This window comes from Nicotiana tabacum, chromosome 22, assembly GCF_000715075.1.
Source record: "Nicotiana tabacum cultivar K326 chromosome 22, ASM71507v2, whole genome shotgun sequence".
NCBI classification, from domain to species: Eukaryota; Viridiplantae; Streptophyta; class Magnoliopsida; order Solanales; family Solanaceae; genus Nicotiana; species Nicotiana tabacum.
Genome location: NC_134101.1, coordinates 64,582,801 through 64,601,952, shown reverse-complemented (window position 1 = coordinate 64,601,952; position 19,152 = coordinate 64,582,801). Strand labels below are relative to the sequence as shown.

The 19,152-nt window shown below is 37.8% G+C and overlaps 1 long non-coding RNA gene and 1 pseudogene across 1 annotated transcript; one reads left to right on the top strand and one right to left on the bottom strand.

Moving 5' to 3' along the window:
• Nucleotides 1-531: 531 nt before the first annotated feature.
• LOC142175901 (protein NRT1/ PTR FAMILY 2.7-like) lies at nt 532-18,841 on the top strand (annotated as a pseudogene).
• Nucleotides 5,920-9,136, bottom strand: LOC107814158 (uncharacterized). Its single transcript, XR_001654501.2, has 3 exons — nt 8,862-9,136; nt 7,736-7,860; nt 5,920-6,169 (listed from the first exon to the last, which is right to left on the bottom strand). It is a non-coding gene; the product is annotated as an uncharacterized LOC107814158 (long non-coding RNA).
• Nucleotides 18,842-19,152: the final 311 nt, after the last annotated feature.

The window sequence follows — 19,152 nt, the reverse complement described above, 5'->3', positions numbered from 1 at the left end:
GAAGATACAAATTTAACGTGGTTCGGTCAAAGTGGCCTATGTCCACAAGCAGAGAGGAGCAATTTTACTATAACAATAAGAGTACAAAAGAAAGTATAAAATTAGAGTAAACACTCTAATTAATCCCAAATACCCTAAGAGAATAACTTCACAAGATCACTCCAAAAAAAGGGTTCACACAAGTGCTTCCCAACACTAACTCTCATACAAAACACTCTATAATAAAGGAGGAAAGAAAGAAACAAGAAATGAAGACTCAAGTCTTGTTGGTGTGTCTAAAATGAACTAATGGCCTTCCCTTTTATAGGCAAAAAATCTTGGTCTCTTAGGTATAAAAGAAGAGATACAACTTGTGCAAATGATGTCCACCACACAATGTAATATTTTTGGGTCCCAAAGAATATTGCCAACAAAGTCTACACTTTGCAAAGATGCTTATGCTTATGTGAGATGGACTCCATTAGCCAAAATATTGGCCATAATTACACATTACGTTGCTGATACATAATACAAAAGTTCTTCTGTTCAGCCATGGAAGTTCCATTATCGCCCGTTGATGGGGAGGCACAGTTGTCAAGATCAGGCGGCTCACATAAGAAAGTATGAGGCTGGATCACCTTCCCTTGCATCATGGCTCTCTCTCTCTCTCTCACACACACACACAAACTCTTTGCACACATAAATATTATACATACATATATTTGATCTTTAATTTTGTCAACATGGGCGGATGTAGTGTGCTAATGACTGGTCCAATTGAATTCATAACCTATAAAACAGAATAAAATTGTATATATAAAAATTCGTTAAAATTACAAAATAAGAAAAAATGGACCCATAACTTTAAAAATATAATAGATTCAATGCTTAAAATCTTAAAAGTTGAACTCATAGAATTTAATCTTGGATCCACATTGTCAATTAGTTTGGGTAGAGGTGATATTGGATTAATAAAGGGACGAGTACTTATGTTGGGCATATTTCTATATGTTACAATGTTACTTTACCCATGTTTTAACTACTTTTTGGTACTATTTGGTATTAAAAATGCCCAACATGTGTTAATTATTAATTTTATGACTAATTGAGTTGTGTGTGCTGATTTAGGGTGTTTGGAGAGCAAAAATATGAAGAAAAGGTGCCCCAGCTATAGGAAAAGAGGGTGGATGTGTTGCATCCAACCTAGGAAAAATTGTATTTGGTGCACCCTTAGCAGTGAAGTCGGGATAAGGCATCCGCCTTAGCATCCGCATCTGGGCATAACAGAGATGAAAGAACATAGGGTGGATGCGAGATGCTGAGAAATTGAAGCTGAGGCGGACGCGAAGCATCAATCCCCGAAGTTGAGACGGAGTAGGAAAAGAAAAACTTTGGCCCACGACTTTTGTACGCAATATATAAGCCAAAAACGCATCTTTTAGGTCATTTAACACACTCGGAAGCGGAGAAAAGCCATCACAGAGTCCGGAAGCCACGAAATTCGTCTTGAGTTCTTACTTTTCCTTCTTTTATTGATTTGTATATATTCTTGGGAATTATTTAAGATTGCTACCATGACTATGTATGGCTAAACTCATTCGTTCTGGGGTTATGGTTTTACATGAATGTTGATATTCGAATATTGATTTGACGAGTTAATTTATCATATTGGGTTGTTTATTCATATCCTGAGTTTAATTATTTTACTGCCTCGCTAACAGTGAAATACTATATATGAATCTTGAGTTGAACTTGAAAGAGGTAATTCTTGATTGCAATAGGATTGAATAGAGCGTGATCTTGAACCTAGTCAATGGGGAATTGATTTGCGAATACGGACAGAAATATACCTATTTGTCGTGCTTAGTCACTTGTGTAAGAAATTGTTAATGTATTCTTTTTATCTCTAATCTCATAGAAATATAAGGTTTAGAATAAATTGAATAGGCGAGTAGAAGTTGTCAAATTTCTACGAGTATTATTGTCCTTGCAGGTTAATAACCCAGATAGAATAATAAGTCGAGTCGATTAAAGAATTCAACAGGATTGTTAGCCAGCCATAACCCTGGAATATTATTTCTCATTGAATTAAAATCCTTCGTGCTAAGTGTGCTAGTTCATTAGTTTTTCGTTTACTTGCAATTACAATTAGTAGAATTAATCAAACAAAAACCACCTTGAAATTGTTCTTGACTCGATAAATTAGAATTCGCTTAATTTAGTTGATAATTGATCACAAGTTCTCGTGGGAACGATACTCTACTCACTCTTTATTACTTGATTGACCGCGTATAGTTGCGTGTGCGATTTTGGGCAACAAGTACTTACAATGGTACAAAGGGATATGTGAATTGCCTTTGCCCATGCAATACCCTGTTTACCCATTTTATCACCTCTAAACCTCAATTTAACTTGTTGCACTACATTCTGAAGGAACACTTCGGTATAAAATGTTGGATTTTTGCTGTATCTTGCTAGAATCTAGATAATGCACAAAAATCGCTGATTTCTCACGTACATGACTAAAAGTTTACTGCAAATTACTGGGAAGGAAGATAATAAAGGTTAGACGAAGTATTTAACCTTTTAGTTACTATCTCCGGTTCATATTATATGTTGTCTATTATGGTAGAGAACCAATTTATAGTAGGTTTTAACTTTAATCCATACGTCCACATATATTAACAAGAAAATCCAACAATTGCATCTTCTTCAACTTTCTTTTTTTGATAAGAGCTATCTAAGTACTATGCCAAAGTTATTGCTGCTAGCTGGACTTTGACGAGACCAATTAGTAAATGTTCTAGACAGTTTCACTCCTGCATTTTATAAGATTTTTTTTTTTTTTTTTTTTTTGTAGGGCACAATCCTTTTAGCGTTAATTAACAGCAACACTTGATTCTTTGAGGCCTAAACCATGTGAAGTTGGCTCAACATCGTGCAGTCCTACACCAAAAGTTCAGTACGTAGTACTCTATGCAGCCATAATTCTGGCAACTCTGGGGAGTGGTGGTTCCCGATCAACCCTTTCAACATTGGGAGCCAATCAATTTAATAAGCCAAAAGATCAAGGGATTTTCTTCAACTGGTTCCTTTTCTTCGTATATGGTTCTTCTGTATTAGCATCCACAGCTGTTGTCTATGTTGAAGATAATGTGAGCTGGAAAATTGGATTTTTCATTTGTGTAGGAGCTAGTGTTCTTGGTTTAGTCATTTTCCTAATGGGACGCAGATTTTACGCCTATTCTAAGCCAGAAGGTAGTTCATTCACCAGTTTGGCACGTGTTGTGGTTGCAAGTATTAGGAAAAGAAAGGAACCACTCCAATCGAGTGGTGATGATTTCTACCATGGACATAGTGTTGCACCCAAAGCAATAGTTGTTCCACCTTCAAAAACCTTGAGGTAATAGTACTATACGATAACTGCGATCTATCTCATTTAAATATATAGTTTAAGCTATTAGAGAGAGATCAATTATATCTTCAACATTGCTCCTCATGTGCAAGCCACGTTGTTTATCCTCAAAATCGGATAACAATTGAATTTATACGTAATTTTAAGGATACACGATCTAACTTGATACAAAATGAGAAGTCAGATTAAGATTGAAATTAACGATAAGAAAAGTAAATGCAAACCACACAAGTTGAACAATCTTGGCCTTAAAGGTTGATCACCCTTGAGTCGAAAATGCTACAATCGATGCCGGAATAGAGTAATGAGATAATAATAACTAGAAATGATAATTTATTGCTTTGAGATACGAGTTACAATGTGTTTTACAAATAATCGGACCCTCTTTATATAGTAGGGGAGTCCTACTTTAGGTACAATTCTATATAAGGTAAAAAATCTCATGATTTGCTAATTAATCGATTTCATTGATGCGTGCCGAGATTCCGTCGTGATGTTCGACCGGTTACAGATATTTCGGCCTTCCGTTATTTTGGTTCGATGATGTTTTCTCGAACTAATTTGGAGTCAGAGTCAGTTCCGGGGTCACTGACTCGATAATCTTTGAAGGCGCATGTTCTACCCTCGTACCTAGGTTCGATAGAATCCAAGGTCGATCTTCAATCCATTATGTTTCATCCCCGATACGCCATGCAATAGGCGAGCTCAGTTTCTACCGTATACAGATAGTCCCCTCGTTTTTCGGAGAGTAAATGACGAGAAACGATATGAACCTCATATTCTCACTATATAAGCTTTTGATTCTCACTATGATAAATGACGACAAATTTACGACGTAAGTAATAAGAATAGCTGAAATGTCCCGTTGGTCCAGTCTTCGAGGCATTGAATGTGTGTCAGTTAACGGTCTGCCGCTTTAGAATACGAACCGCCATTTGAGAAAACTATAAATACCCTTTTAATCCATTCATTAGAACTTTTACATTCAAATATTTGCACTTGTGTTTTAAGAAAACTTCATCACTCTCATCTTCAAACTTCTTTCCTTCTCGTTTTCTGAAAGCTTTCATAAGTTATCTGCTAATTACACCTCCTCTTTTATCAGCACTTTCTTTTCTCCTCTATTTAAAAGCAATGGCAAAGACTTCAAAATTCGTTCCTCAAAAAGAAACTCCCTCTTCATTGAAACCGACTGAGAACGTTTTGCCTGTTGTTACTGAGGAACCGACACCGGAACCCCTTCTAAAGATGTTTGTCCCCGAGGGGTATCCAATCGGAGCCGATTTCAAGGTTGAGAAAACCTCCTCGGTACCGGGCCGACAATGTTCTCGACAAGGTCAAGGAGGACTGCAACTGGGTCGGTAAGCACGTAGTGGTTCCTACGCCCGAGGAAGCAATCACCGCCCATGTGGAGGGCTTTTTAAGTGTTTACACTTATCCCTTTACGTTGGGCCCTTTAGACCCGGTCATCATCGCCTTTTGTAAGAGGTACGAGGTGACCCTAGGCCAAATTCATCCCTCCTTCTGGAGGATAGTCATCCTCCTCCACTTTTTTGTAAACAAGATCAAGGGGTGCCCCTTCACCATCGATCACCTCATGCGTCTGTACAGTCCCCGACTCTATCGAGGGGGGCTAATAAAACTTGTCCATCGAGCCAGTAAGGCCCCGTTCTCGAGCATCGACGAGGATCGGGATCGAGGCTGGTTGGGCCGATTTATTCGAGTGAAGACCTCGGACTTAATCCCGGCCGAGGACATGTCATTTCCTGAGAAATGGAACATGAAGCATAAGTATAACCTTGCCTTTAAGATTTTGTTTATCATTTTTCTTTTGCCCTTCTTCTTATCGATTCTTTATGATGTTGCGCGAATGTCGAAAATCTTATTCCGAGCGTGCCTGGCATGAGCTTTCAAAGGGCTGATGGGAGGCCTGTTCTCATGGTGAGATTCTTTTTTTAAGTTATATTTGACTTTACTTCCACACACTACAACCAAAAAGGCTTTTTGCGACAATTAAAATACTTTTTAGCGGCAATAGAAATAGCGGCAAAATCATTTACCGACAATTAGTTTTTGGCCAGTGTAACTGGCGTCGGCAAAGCTATTAACACCCATTAGACCAAATGCTAGTAAAGACCCCTTTTAAGGCCGATAAAAGTCCTTGAGTTTTAGCGGCATTTATTTTCCGGCAATTACAATGGCCACTAATATCCCCCCAACATTCCATAGGTCATACATCTTGCAGCCTTTATGATTGCCGCTAAAAACCAATTTAATGGCCGATAAACGGTACCTCAATTGGCAGCAAATACAATGGCCGTTAAAGCGATTCTAGAATTCTGCTTTATTCATCTATTCAATGACTTTTGTAATGGCCGGTAAAATTAATTGCTATAAAAGAGGATATTTTAGCGACTTTTGTATTTGCCACTAAAAATTAAGAAAGAACTACTCCAACATTTGTAATGCATGTTATGCTTATTTACATTCCATAACTATAATAATAATAATAATAATAATAATAATAATAATAATAATAATAATAATAATTCACTTCAGAAAGCTCAATGTACTTCACCAAATCCATAATTAGTGTGTAAACAACGTAACTAATGCTAAACTATCTGAATCTAATAACTAATATGATTTCGCGTCTAATTAATTGTTTTATCAAGTAGCTATAAGCTCGATAATAAGCTACATCGGGCAGATTCTCCTAACTCTTGATCACAATGACTTTTACATGTCATATTTATGAACATCACAATATATGACCTGAAATAATAAAATAAAAATGAATGTCAAATAAACGACATATAAAGTTCATCAACAGTGAAGAAAACAACTACTTGACCTTTACATACTTGTATTGGCAGCATATCAAGGAATTGCCACTACATAATTCAATCAAAATCAAGTGTACAAGAAATGCATTTCTTTTCCTACTAACCATTACAATACAGCAAAACTCAAAAAGGTTTATAAAATACGAAGAAGGTCAAATGCCAGTCCAAACAAAATACAGTATGTTACACTTAACAAATTGCATTCTCTTTTGTCCTTAACCAATCCTAAATCTTTGAGACACTATAATGCCTGTTCTTCACAATAGAACTCTTATCGTGACAAACATATTAAATGGCTATGACACTTTCGAATATAAATGAGCCTGAAATGTCATTATACATGACTCTATGGAAAAATAAATTGCATAGCTACTTCCAGTGGTAAATGAAGTAGACAACTTCATTGTTTAAACTCATTTAAGTAGTTGGATTTTTAAGTCCACACAGTTATGTTTCAGCATAGAGATTACTTCATGTAATTTAGTGCAACGGTAGACATATATTTGTTTCAATTTAGACAAGTCATTTTATTAGTTAGATGTTTTATCAACTTTCTTATAGTGATTGTCTTCCAAAAGGCTAAAGCTAGGTAAGCAAATTATAACTCCTAAAATTTTAGTTTGTTGCACTCTCTTCAAAAAAATTAAATTTCAAGCAAACACCTCTCAACTCCATGCCTAATCATATTTAATTCAAATTCCTCATCTGCTGATATAGCCCATCTTTCAGCAAAACAAGATAACAATATATATAACCAACATACTTCCTGGTAAACTCAATAACTTTTAACATTGAAAACTATAAAGAAAAAAATAATCTCTTTTTTAGTCTATTATTTCAGTACTTATCCATATAGAGAGGGAAGTATCTAACATTTCATTCTCATCCATAAAGAGAAGATAAGATATTCGGAAAAGAATGCAATCATAGTCTAAGAAAATTATCCACAACGAAAATGAAGTTGACGAAGTTGACTGATAGAAAATAGATATCAGTTTAACCAAATAGAGACATTAGTTTAAAAAAAAAAAAAATTAATGAGTAACAATGAAACCAGACTAAATAGGAGATACTAACGTAGCTTTGTTCTAATGAGTAAAATTGGTACTCAAGGAACATAGTGCCTCAATTTAGATCCACCAAAGCATAATAACAAGAGCAGAAAATAAGGTGTTCCTTCAAGAAAAGTGTTGAATATCACCAACCATAAAATCTTTTCATTTTTTTTCTTTGACTGGCAACCTTTACCCATTCATTTCTAGTAAACATAAGAAATTCTAAAATGCCCCAGTAGACAGTACTAGTATTTTTAGTAAATTCACACGCTTTCAAGACCAAATAACTAAAGGGAAAACTAAAACAAGCCAAGGTCTTCATGGACTTGCTTCAAGATAACGAGAATTGGTATTACAGCTAGAGTACACATTTCTTCACAATACTATATAAAACAAGTTAAAGTACTTTAAAGAAACCTGAAATTAAGAAGGAACTCTACCTTTTTCTGGAGACATTTTTATAATTGCCTTGCTAACGAGAGAACATGCCAGTCTAAAATTCAAGATACATCTGCCCGCGATAGCTCAAGCCTCAAGAGCCGCATGCTGTTGTAATCTTCATTACCTGTGCACAAATAGTAGATGTAGTCAATAATATCACAATGACATTAAAACAAAAATGCAAACTAATGCCCTGGACAAAGTGTACCTACAGTATTCCGCAGACTCAAATTAATAGTGCTGCCATCGACAACCACATTTGCACTAAAATATCAAATACAATTGGGACTTAATCCTGAACACAAGATAACAGAGAATTGAAAATATGATGTATCCGTAATATGTTGTTGGAGAAATTCACGCACCATTATTATACATATATTTAAAAATATTAATTAAAAATGTAACTTTCTTAATCATCAATTAAGCTACCTCTTTAAGACTTCAATTATGGAACAGCCAAGCATCTAAATCAGAAACTAAACTATTCAAATTCAGAAGCAAAGACAAGTTCTTCAATAATAAGCCTTCATCTTTATAATAGAGTATCCGCATATTCAACCACAAGGTCCTATATTTGAAGCGTTCTTCTATTTTGTTTACAGAAGTTATCACCAACACTAAAAATTTATGCGGACAAATAGTTTAACCGAGCAACTTCAAGGAGAAGTCCAGTAAATTAAACATTGCCAAAAACTATTTTCAATATGGCATCCCATTACTTTGTCATATCAAATGCATAAACCATATTATACACACAAAAAAAGCTTATTGCTATTGCCATTCAAGAAGAGCTTGACGAGGTAATCTGCAATCGTAATGGGCTCGAGCGGGTGGAGCAACCATTTAATTTTCTCAGAAAACGGTGAAGGGGAACTACTCCAACTCTAGATATACAAAAATCACCTTAGCAACTGCGAGATGTGAGGAAAACAAATCGAATTAGAATAACATTAACTGAAATTTATGCGTATAAATATATGTACATGGATTTATACATACATACACTACCATACCATATCGGAGAACAGTAAAGGAAAGAAAGAGAGATATGAATATATGTTTGAGACCAAATAAATAGACGGAATGAGATAACGAGAGTGTAGAAAGATATAATTGTGTTACCTGGGTTTGGTAGCCGACGGTGAGACAAAAATGAGTTGCAGTGGCGGCGGTGGTGGTGGTTTCAGCGACGATGAGACAGGTCGAGCCTTTGTGAAGTATTCCCAAATTTTCCAAAATTAATTTTGTTATTTTGATAAATTGGAGGGAATAGCTGAGTGGTGTGAAAAAAGTGAGGGAAAGATAAAATGGTGAAATTTCGTTTGAATTAGTTGCTTTTAGTGGGTAGTCATTTTTTTTGCCGGTACAAGAGTATCTTTTCCTAGCCAATATCTAATCTTCCTGAAATATTTCTCCATAAAGAAATGAATTAGCAGCCAATAAGTTATTGCCACTAAATAATTGACGTTAAATTCTTATTTTGTTATAGTGACACGTTGATTTCTAACTTGTTTCACTTTCCTTTTGCAGGTTTACCAAAAGATGTTGAAATAAGGCCCCCATCCGGTGACGATGACGTCTTCACCAAGCCCCCTCCTCCGAAGCAGAATAAAGAGAAGAAAAGAAAAAAGGCTCTGAATTCTCCGGGCCCTGAAAAGGATAAATCGAAGAGGCGATTGGTGCGAAAACCCAAAGAAGGCAACAGTGCTCGAGCGCCGCCCTACGGATTCACTTTACCGATTAAGAGATGAGTCTGATGGGGAATAAGGGGCATTTGACATGTTGGATAGCATGCCGCCTCAGCCCGAAGGTCAAGGAGCTTCCGAGCCAGAGGGGGGGTGAGGTTGTCCCTCATCAAGTTAGAGAAACCGAGGAGGTCGGGGTCGGATCCTCGCGAGCCGTGGGCACCGCTTCGAAGGAGGCACTTGGCGTAATAGAGGTTTCCTAGTCGCCCTCATTCACATAATCGATGTTTAACTAGAAGCAAGCGGGCCCTCTTCGAGCCCAAGATTGGTCAATAAATTTCCTGCTCTGATTGCGTATCCCGATCGAAAACATACCATTATTCTTTCCCTTCCGGAGGACGCTCATATTCTTTTTCCCCCCGTAGGGGTGGCCATCTATCTTCGGTGCCTGGTGATCGAAGATGGTCAAGTTAAGATGAACGAGGTGAATGCACCTTGCCTTTTCAATGAAGCGCAACAGGCGTTGAACCGGGTAACTTCATGCTTCCCTAAGTGAATTTTTTACTTACACTTAGATTTTTTCGCAGATGACTTAGCGTTTCTTTTTTTGCTTGTAAGCTTCGGTGCTTCATCACGAGGTTTTTTTAGGCACCGAGATGACCTGAAACAACTTGAAGCTGAAGTTCGAGAGCTTACTGAGAAGAGAGACGCCTTTAAACTTCTTAGTGAGCAGCTCGAAGGGGAGGTTAAGAACCTTTGTACCGAGCTGGAGGTTGCTCGGAAGGATCATGCTGACTTGGTCGAGCAGGTAAAAGTTTTCGATGTAAGTGATGATGAATTTGATTCGGTGACTGATGGTCAAAATCTGCAGGTCTAGCAAAAACTCGATCGGATTAATCAACTTCTAACTGAGATGGATGTAGTCAAGGCTGAGACCGATAAATAGAGAGGCAAGATGGATCGTCTGTCCTCGGAAAAAGAGGTTGTTCGGGCACAACTAACTTCAGCCGAAATCCAACTAAGAGCGGCAAAGGAAAGGGCCGAGATTCAGAGACAAAGGGTCGAGGAGCTTCAATCTCGGCTAGGTTCGACCGTCTTAGATCGAGATAATCTGGCCAAGGAGCTTAAAACGGCCAAGTCGAAAGTCGTCATGGTCAAGGCCGAAACTGATGAAATGGTGGCCCAGTACAAGGCTGATGCCGAAGCGGCTCAAGACCAATCGAAAAATATAGTCGAGCATATGAAGTGGTAATACCCTAGGCAGGCTCTTGAGGAAGTTCACGCTCGAGGTTTTGACTTATTTGCGGAGATTGAGGATGCCAAGGTGTTTGAAGCTGAGGCCAGGAAGTTGGCCTATCCCAAGGAGGATGATTATGAGGGCTCAGTTGGGTCCGAGGATGGAGAAGACCCCGAAAATCCCGATAATGAGGCGGGCTCTAGCAAAGATTAGGTCGCTTCTGTTCGATTTTATTCCTTTTTGTACTTCATATTGTATGTTAAGGCTGCTCGGCCTTTGTAAAGATAATACTTCGTAAATACAACTTTTCTATTTCTTTTTTGGCGATTCTTGAGTTCTTTCCTTTGATTTTCTTTTTATATTTTGCAAAGATTGAAATACTTTAGCATTAAGTAGTTATGTCCAGCATCTTGAATAGACTTGGCTTTTGATTTCGTTATCTCTAAAGCATCGTGGGACCCAGTATGTCCAAGAACTTTTTCCTTGAAATACTTATGCTTTTTAGAATATGACTTGCTGAGAGTGTATTTTTTGCAAGCTTTTGTTTTCTCGGGTTTTGTTGACCCAGAACGGCCTTAGCCTTTTGTTTTTTGTGTCATCTTTTTGTTGAGGTCGTTTTTGGCCTTTGTAAAAAAATTCATCGGGCAGTTCGGCCCTTGTAAAAGAAGTTTTTGATTATGAATATAAGGCTTTTCCCTTCAACAACTTTTAAATTTTCTCTTTGCCTTGTTTATTTTTACTTGCAAAGATCTACATGCTTTGGCATAAAACAGTTGGTTTTTGTTTAGAGACTCGAAGAAATCTTACCTTCAACTATTTCGTTTTAAGGAATCGTAGGGGTTCGGTGTGACCGAAAGTTTTCTTTCCCCAAAGTACTTAGACTTTTAGTCATAATCTGTAGAGGATAGCCTTTGGAACCGGGTAAGAAAATTTTAAGGCCTTGTTATTTTTATGACGGGCTTCAGACGTCTCCGAGCCGAGTTTATATGCCCATAGTCTTTATAATTCGGGTGTTGTCCCGTGTTAATATCATTATCCCGAGCTATCCGGGTTTTCCTAAGATGGCATTCCCCGAGTGGGGGGTGGCCTTAGCCTATAAAATTCGGGGGTTGCCTAATAGGTCTTATACCCCCGAGGTCTAATAGCTTGGACCGTCCGAGTTTTTTTCCAGACGGTAGTCCCTGAGTGAGAGTGATTATTCGAACTCAGGTTAAGGTGGCCCTGGGGCTCGTTTCCTTTAGGGGATCGGAAGCAGGGAATTCCTTAAGAAATGTAAAGAAAAAAAATTTAAAAGACAAGATGTTTGCAAGGAAGAGACTTCTCTTTATTCTTGTGCATAATAGTAATATATGTGTACATGCTTTATGTCAGGGTTCGAGCAGTCTATGCGGGCACGGTTCATTTGATTGTTTGGCCCTTACATAGAATCTTATCGATCGAGACCCTTCAATCCTGAAGTCTCTTTCCATGCTAAAGTCTGTATCGGAGGGTAATGCCCCCTCAGTATTCGAGGTTGATCGAAGAGAGATCTCGAATACTGTTTTGATCACCGTCACTGGTTCGCTGCTGCCCTTCGATTCTAAGTTAGTACGATTTGCTTGTTTCCTCGTTAAAAACCTTGCCGGAAAATCCATTGGGGACAAAATCGGTTTAAGCAAAAAAGTGTGCAACGCATGCTTTCATACCTAAAATCTCGTACTTTTCCTTGTCGATCACCTGCAAGAGTTAGTCCGAAATATAAGTAAAAGGAAATGGATGGGGTCATACCTTAGCAATAATATTATTTCAGGTGAGCTACATTCCAATTGTTCTGTAGTTTCTCAACGTTCATTGTTCCGAGCTTATAGGATCCTTTTCCGGTGATCTCGATAATTTGGTACGGTCCTTCCCAATTCGGCCCTAATTTTCCTTCGTTCGGGTTTCGTGTGCTTAGCGTGACCTTTCTTAGTACCAAGTCCTCGGTATTGAAGTGTCGAAGGCTGGCCCTTCGATTATAATATCTTTCAATTCAATGTTTTTGGGTGGCCAACCGGATAAAAACGGCCTCACGCCTTTCATCTAATAGCTCCAGGTTCGTACTCATAGCTTAATCGTTCGATTCCATTGTCGCGTATGAGAATCTGATACTCGGTTCCCCGGCCTCAACCGGATGTCTTTTGACGGAGCTGAAAGGCCATGGAAATATGGAAAAGGGGGTACTGTGAATTTACAGAAAGTGAGTTCCATTGTCCGGGATATTGGGGAACCTTGCCTTCATCAGTCATCAATAAATGTAATGCCTTAATGACTCTTACCATCTATTAATTATCAGTTGTCACTTAGTTTTGCAAGGATATTATATGATTCCTTTTTTGTATTGCCTATAGAGTTTTCGTATTAACTCGTTTCTTCTGCTCTTCTTCCTTTACTCTATTTGTTTCTTTACTTTGTCAATTTATGATAAATTTTTGGAGTATAAAATTTTTGATGTGTACTGTTGCATCTCTTGAATGCTTCTTTCTAGAAAAATATTTTAATCTTAAGCCAAAAAATATCGGAATAAAGAATATATTTAGTGTAGGAAATAAACCAACGTTTGATGTATATGCAATCCTGCTTATTACCTTTCTAACAAGAGAGGAAGTAACCTTTGCTATTGCTGAGTATTTTGGTTTGTGCTTCTTGACCAACTCTGGACTTGACCAACTCTGGACTTTAAGAAATGCAACGATTGACTACGTGAAGTTCCAGTTGGATCACTAGTTTGTACCTCTGCTACTGTACTTCTATTTCTGTTGTTAATCAGTCAAAGTACTCTTGTTTCTTAATGTGCATCATTTTCCAGCAGAAGAAAGGATCGGTCAGAAGGTCTTGGGACCCTTTTACCCATTATCTGATCTGTGTTTCCTTCTTTTTCGTATTTACTAGTCTTTGGGCGTGCCTATACCCGTATCAGCGAGTATAAACTTTTACTAAACTACATAAATAATATTAAAGAATGTATGAAGTTACAAAATAAAAATTACAAGAAAAATATTCAAGTTCCTGGAAATGATGAATGTTGATGTTATTTAACTAATTAGCAAAGGACGAAATCATACCTCACAAAAGTCCTCAAATGCTTTATCAAAAGTATGTCTCCTAAGACAGTAATAAAAGGCAAAAAGCAAAAATCGGTTGAAAAGTCGTATTAAGAGTTCACCATTTTGATCTGACTACCAGAAATATCTATACTATTGATGAGTCCAAAAAAAAAAGTAAAAGCTAGCAATTAAATAGAGTTCCCTATAGAAAAAAAATTATACCCTGATTAATCTGCAAAATATAAATAAGATTACTGAAGGGGAGCCTTGGTGTAACTGGTAAAGTTACAGTCATGTGACCAGGAGGTCACTGGTTCGAGCCGTGAAAACAGACATACCTCTTACCCGGATGATTCACAACATCAGCTGGGAGTCCATATTCTGCTCTGGTTGGTTATCGATTGTGCAAGATTTATCATCCAGACACTATTCAAAGGATTTAGTTAGAGAAACCACCAAACTTTTAGTGCTAAGATACCTTCAGTGAAGCTGTAAATCCACATTAAGTTTTGGTCAGCAGGAGAATTTCCTGAATTGGCCATTTTGCCACTTGCAACACTATTTGTTTGCTTGATTTCTAAGAAGAAGTAAAGGGCCTTTTGAACATATATGAATAAAGCTTATCTCTAGTGGTTCACCCATTTAATGTAATGAAGCAATATTAGGAAGAATTCAAGAGACACTTTTGCTTGTGTGTCTGTTTACTTAAGTTGGAGAATTTATGTTTATTTCTTGCTTGCTAATGATGGTGATAAGGATATTATGAATGCTAATGTTAGATGTTCAGAAAATATTGTGATTTCTTAAGAGAAAGTATCTAGGAATACAGTACTTTTGTCGTAAGTGAGCTAATTTTTTTTTTTTTTTTTGTGAATAACAAAATAGGAATATTTGCTTTGTAAACTCAACTTTTATGTTGGAGACTTTTCCTTGTGCTTTTGATAATGATAAACTCAACATTCATGCTGAAAACTCTCTCCTTGTGTTTTTTGATGATGTAGATGAGCAAAATGCTTAAGCCTAACAGGTGGCAGGCTACCTTTGATAAGGATGGGAAGGTACATGGTTTTAGGAAAGTGCTGAAATTGATCATATTGGGGGTAAGTAAGGCTTCTATTTTGTAGTAACGTTTCTGTTTTTGTTAAAGCCTTTTGTACATTGATTTTGTTAGCACGCAAATCGGATTTGCGCTAATAAGTGTTGAGGTAATTTTCTGAGAAATTATAAGAATTCACAAGGAAATATTTATAGCATTTCAGTTTTTATTTCACCGATGAATAATGTTTTTCGTTGTGATGTACCCCCAAGAAAGTGAGAAGGGAGAAAGGCAAGGGGAAGAAACAAAGAAAGGAAAAGCCCCCAAGGGAATGGTCTAGCAGTCAAAGAGATGTAGTAACAACCTAGGGAACAAAAGATCTAGATTCCAGCAAAGACAACACCATGAAAAGCTTTCTCATCTGTCTAAACCTTAGTGGCCAGAATTATCGATGCATGTGCTAGTGGGAGTGGTGCATTAGTTGAGGTTTTTGTATTAGGCGCATATAACACCATTATCCAAAAAAGAGAGAGAGAAGATAATGAAGAACAGACATGTATGATGGAGCCAAGACTCGGGTTAGGACAGCGGGATGAGACTCGGAACTCTTTCCGGTTGTGATGGGGTTGCACCAGGGATCAACTATTAGCCCATTTCTATTTTCCTTGGCGATGGACGCATTGACGCGACACATTCAAGGAGTGGTGCCATGGTTTATGTTATTTGCTGATGACATTGTTCTTATTGATGAGACGCGGGGTGGTGTTAATAAGAGGTTGGAGGTCTGGAGGCAGACCCTTGAGTCTAAGGGTTTCAAGTTAAGCAGGACCAAGATGGAATACTTGGAGTGTAAGTTCGACAATGTTACCCAGGAAGCTGATATGGAGGTAGGGCTTGATACACAAGTCATCCTCAAGACGTAGTTTCAAGTACCTTGGATCTATAATACAAGGTAACAGGAAGATTGATGAGGATGTCATGCACCGTATCGGAGTAGGATGGATGAAGTGGAGGCTTGCTTCCGGTGTCTTGTGTGATAAGAATGTGCCGCTGAGACTTAAAAGGCAAGTTCTACAAGGTTGTAGTTAGACCGACTATGCTGTATGGAGCAGAGTATTGGCTTGTTAAGAATCCTCATGTCCAGAAGATAAAAGTAACTGAGATGAGGATGTTAAGGTGTATGTGTGGGCATACCAGGTTGGATAAGATTAGGAATGAAGTTATTCGGGATAAGATGGGAGTAACCCCTGTGGATGATAAGATGCGGGAAGCGAGGTTGAGTTGACCCCCGTACATACAGAATTTCTTGGGGATCGGCTTCGGAGCCGCGCTCGGTGGAAAAGGTTTTTGCACAAATTTCCTGGAATCCAGGCTCTTCAATATCGGAGATGCTCTTGTGATTTTGTCTACCCTGGAGTTGTAGGTTTCCACCTTTTTTGTCGTTAGCCTCGATCTTCTTCTCCCATGATTCTATCCGTTTTGTCAGCTCTTCGAGCATCTTTATGATCTCGGAGTTAGCCCCCGATTCGTGCTCGTTCAAACTTTCCATGACCGGTTCATCCCTGCGGGTGACTTTCTGGGGAGGATTGGGCTCAATCCTGCTCGGTGCGCGACTTTGGTTCTGTAACTGATAAGCTATTGACGCTTGTTGAGCCTGCAACATTTCGAAGATCACTCGTAGACTGATCCCGTCTCTGTCAACATTTTGCGTGTTTCGAGTTGCCAATCGTGCTCCACCACGAACGCTATTTTCGGGGTCGGAAGGCAAGTTTGCATTGATGGCCACATGCGAATTAGCGTCAATCAGATCTATGATTGGAATTCCAGCGGGTTCAGCAGGTGGTATCTCGTTACTGGGCGCTATATTGTTATTTTTACCTTAGTGACCGGACTCGTTGTCAACATGCAGAGTTGCTGATTGAGAGTTTAACATTTTTGTATTTTATCCTAGAATCGTGGACACTTCAAAGAGCAAGTGTAAAGCAGTGTATGTTATGAAGATTTGTATCAAATAACCACTATTATCCTTAGCCCCGCGGTGGCGCCAAACTATTTACCCTCAAAATTGGATAACAATTGAATTTATACGTGGTTTTAATGATACATGATCTAACTTGATACAAGATGAGAAGGCAGATTAAGATTGAAATTAATGATAAGAAAAGTAAATGCAAACCACACAAGTTGAACAATCTTCGCCTTGAAGGTTGATCGCCCTTGAATCGAAAATGCTACAATCATTGCCGGAATAGAGTAATGAGATAATAATAACTAGAAATAATATTTATTGCTTTGAGATGCGAGTCACAATGTGTTTTACAAATAATCAAACCCCCTTTATATAGTAGGGGAGTCCTACTTTAGGTACATCTCTATATAAGGCAAAAAATCTCATGATTTGCTAATTAATTGGTTTCATTGATGCGTGCTGAGATTCCCGCCGTAATGTGCGATCGGTTACAAATATTTCGGCCTTCTGTTTTTTTAGTTCGATGATGTTCTCTCGAGCTAATTCGGAATCAGAGTCAGTTCAAGGGTCACAGACTCGATAATCTTTGAAGGCGCATGTTCTACCCTCGTACCTAGGTTCGATGGAATACAGGGTCGATCTTCAATCCATTATGTTTTATCCCCGGTATGTCATGCAATAGGCGAGCTCGATTTCTACCGTATACACACATTTTTTTTTATGGGCCAAATATATAAAATTTCTTGGTTAATTGGTGTCACTGAGATTTGAATCCGAGACAACTTGGTTAATTTGATACTATGTATATATAATTATGTAATCATTTCATTTAAAACTTTACGTTATCAGAAAGAGAACATTTTTATTGACTTAATCTCGAAAAGTAACGTGGTATTTATTCATGAGTATGTCTTTGTCCTCGAGCTTAGGGCATGATCCCTTGTCGCTTAATTATGCTTTATTTGCATCGTTGTTTGTTTTATATTGTCTCCTGGTGAATTATTGGCAAGTAAATCTTGACATTTAGTACTGTCTTAGATTTAGTATATTCTAAATTAGCACCATAAAAGTATGGCCATAGTAACAGTCAAATCCACTCTAGGAGACATGAATTAGTAGATATGATCGTGCCATGATTGAAATATTTAGTGGAGCTTTAATTTGAGACTCCTGTTTGAGATGCCAGCATATTTTTATGTTTGTCCATCAATCTTGAAAGACTTCAATGGACTGTTTCGGCGATGATACGAAAGCAAATTTTGAAGGTTCAATCTTTTCTCTATTTATGCATATACTTTTTATAAGTATGTTTGAATTTAATAAATCGTTTTATCTGAAAATAAAAACTATAAGAGAATGAATACTTTTTATGGATGTTGGTTCTTAAAACCGTGCAACCATTAAAAGTGAAGGTGACGTTAAACAAGATATGGCTGTACAGCTAAACCATGGAAACTTTGTTCAGTACAAGATGTAGAAGATTTTAAATCCTTAATTAGAATAGTACCACTATGGTCAAGTAGCTTTTTTCTTGGGACAACAATTGGTGTACAAGCAAGTATGTCAATCCTTCAAGCCTTAGCAATGGACCGTCACGTTAAGCCTTAGCCTTAGCTGATTCCATACTCGTTTTTTCCATGATCTCTACAGCTCTATTCCTCACCCTGTTCGACAAATTTCTTTTTCTTCGGGCATGTGCTCAGTGCTCTGGTCATGGGTGTCTCGGCCCTAGTCGAGTCAAAGAGGCTAAAGCTAGCAAAATGGAACAACCTTGATCAAGGTTCTAATATTGTGCCAATGTCAGTGTTATGGCTTGTGCCCAAATTAGCACTTGTTGGCATTTCATTTTCCTGGTCAAGTTGCATTTTACTACCAAGAATTTCCAACAACCTTAAAGAACATGGCAACAGCGATGATTAGAAGGACAACTAATTGGTTACCAAGTAACATAAATAATGGGAAGGCTGGACAATGTGTACTTGGTATTGGTTGTAGGGGGGGAGTATTAAACTTTGGTTACTATGTAATTTGTGCTTGGCTTTACAAGTATCAAAACCTGGACGGCGTGGAGCATAGTGGGTTGGGTCAAAAAGAAAAGAAACTTAATAATTAATTATGACCATTGACCAGAGACGGACTCAGGATTTGGACGCCGCGGGACACTATTATCTTTAACGTAATATGAAAATAACATTAGTTGCAATAAAGTTTGGCTTGCAACTCTTTGAAAACTTAGTGATTACGAGTTCGTGGCCGAAAGAATATTTAAAAACATAAAAAAGTTAAACAAAATCATGACTAATAAAAGTCTGTAAGCAATCCAAAAAGTCTCAATCGAAATCCCGGAGTCAACGAATACTTGCTACTTTGCCAAAGTAGACGTTGAAGGGAGAAGGGTTTTAGTTGTCTTTATTTTTTTTTAAA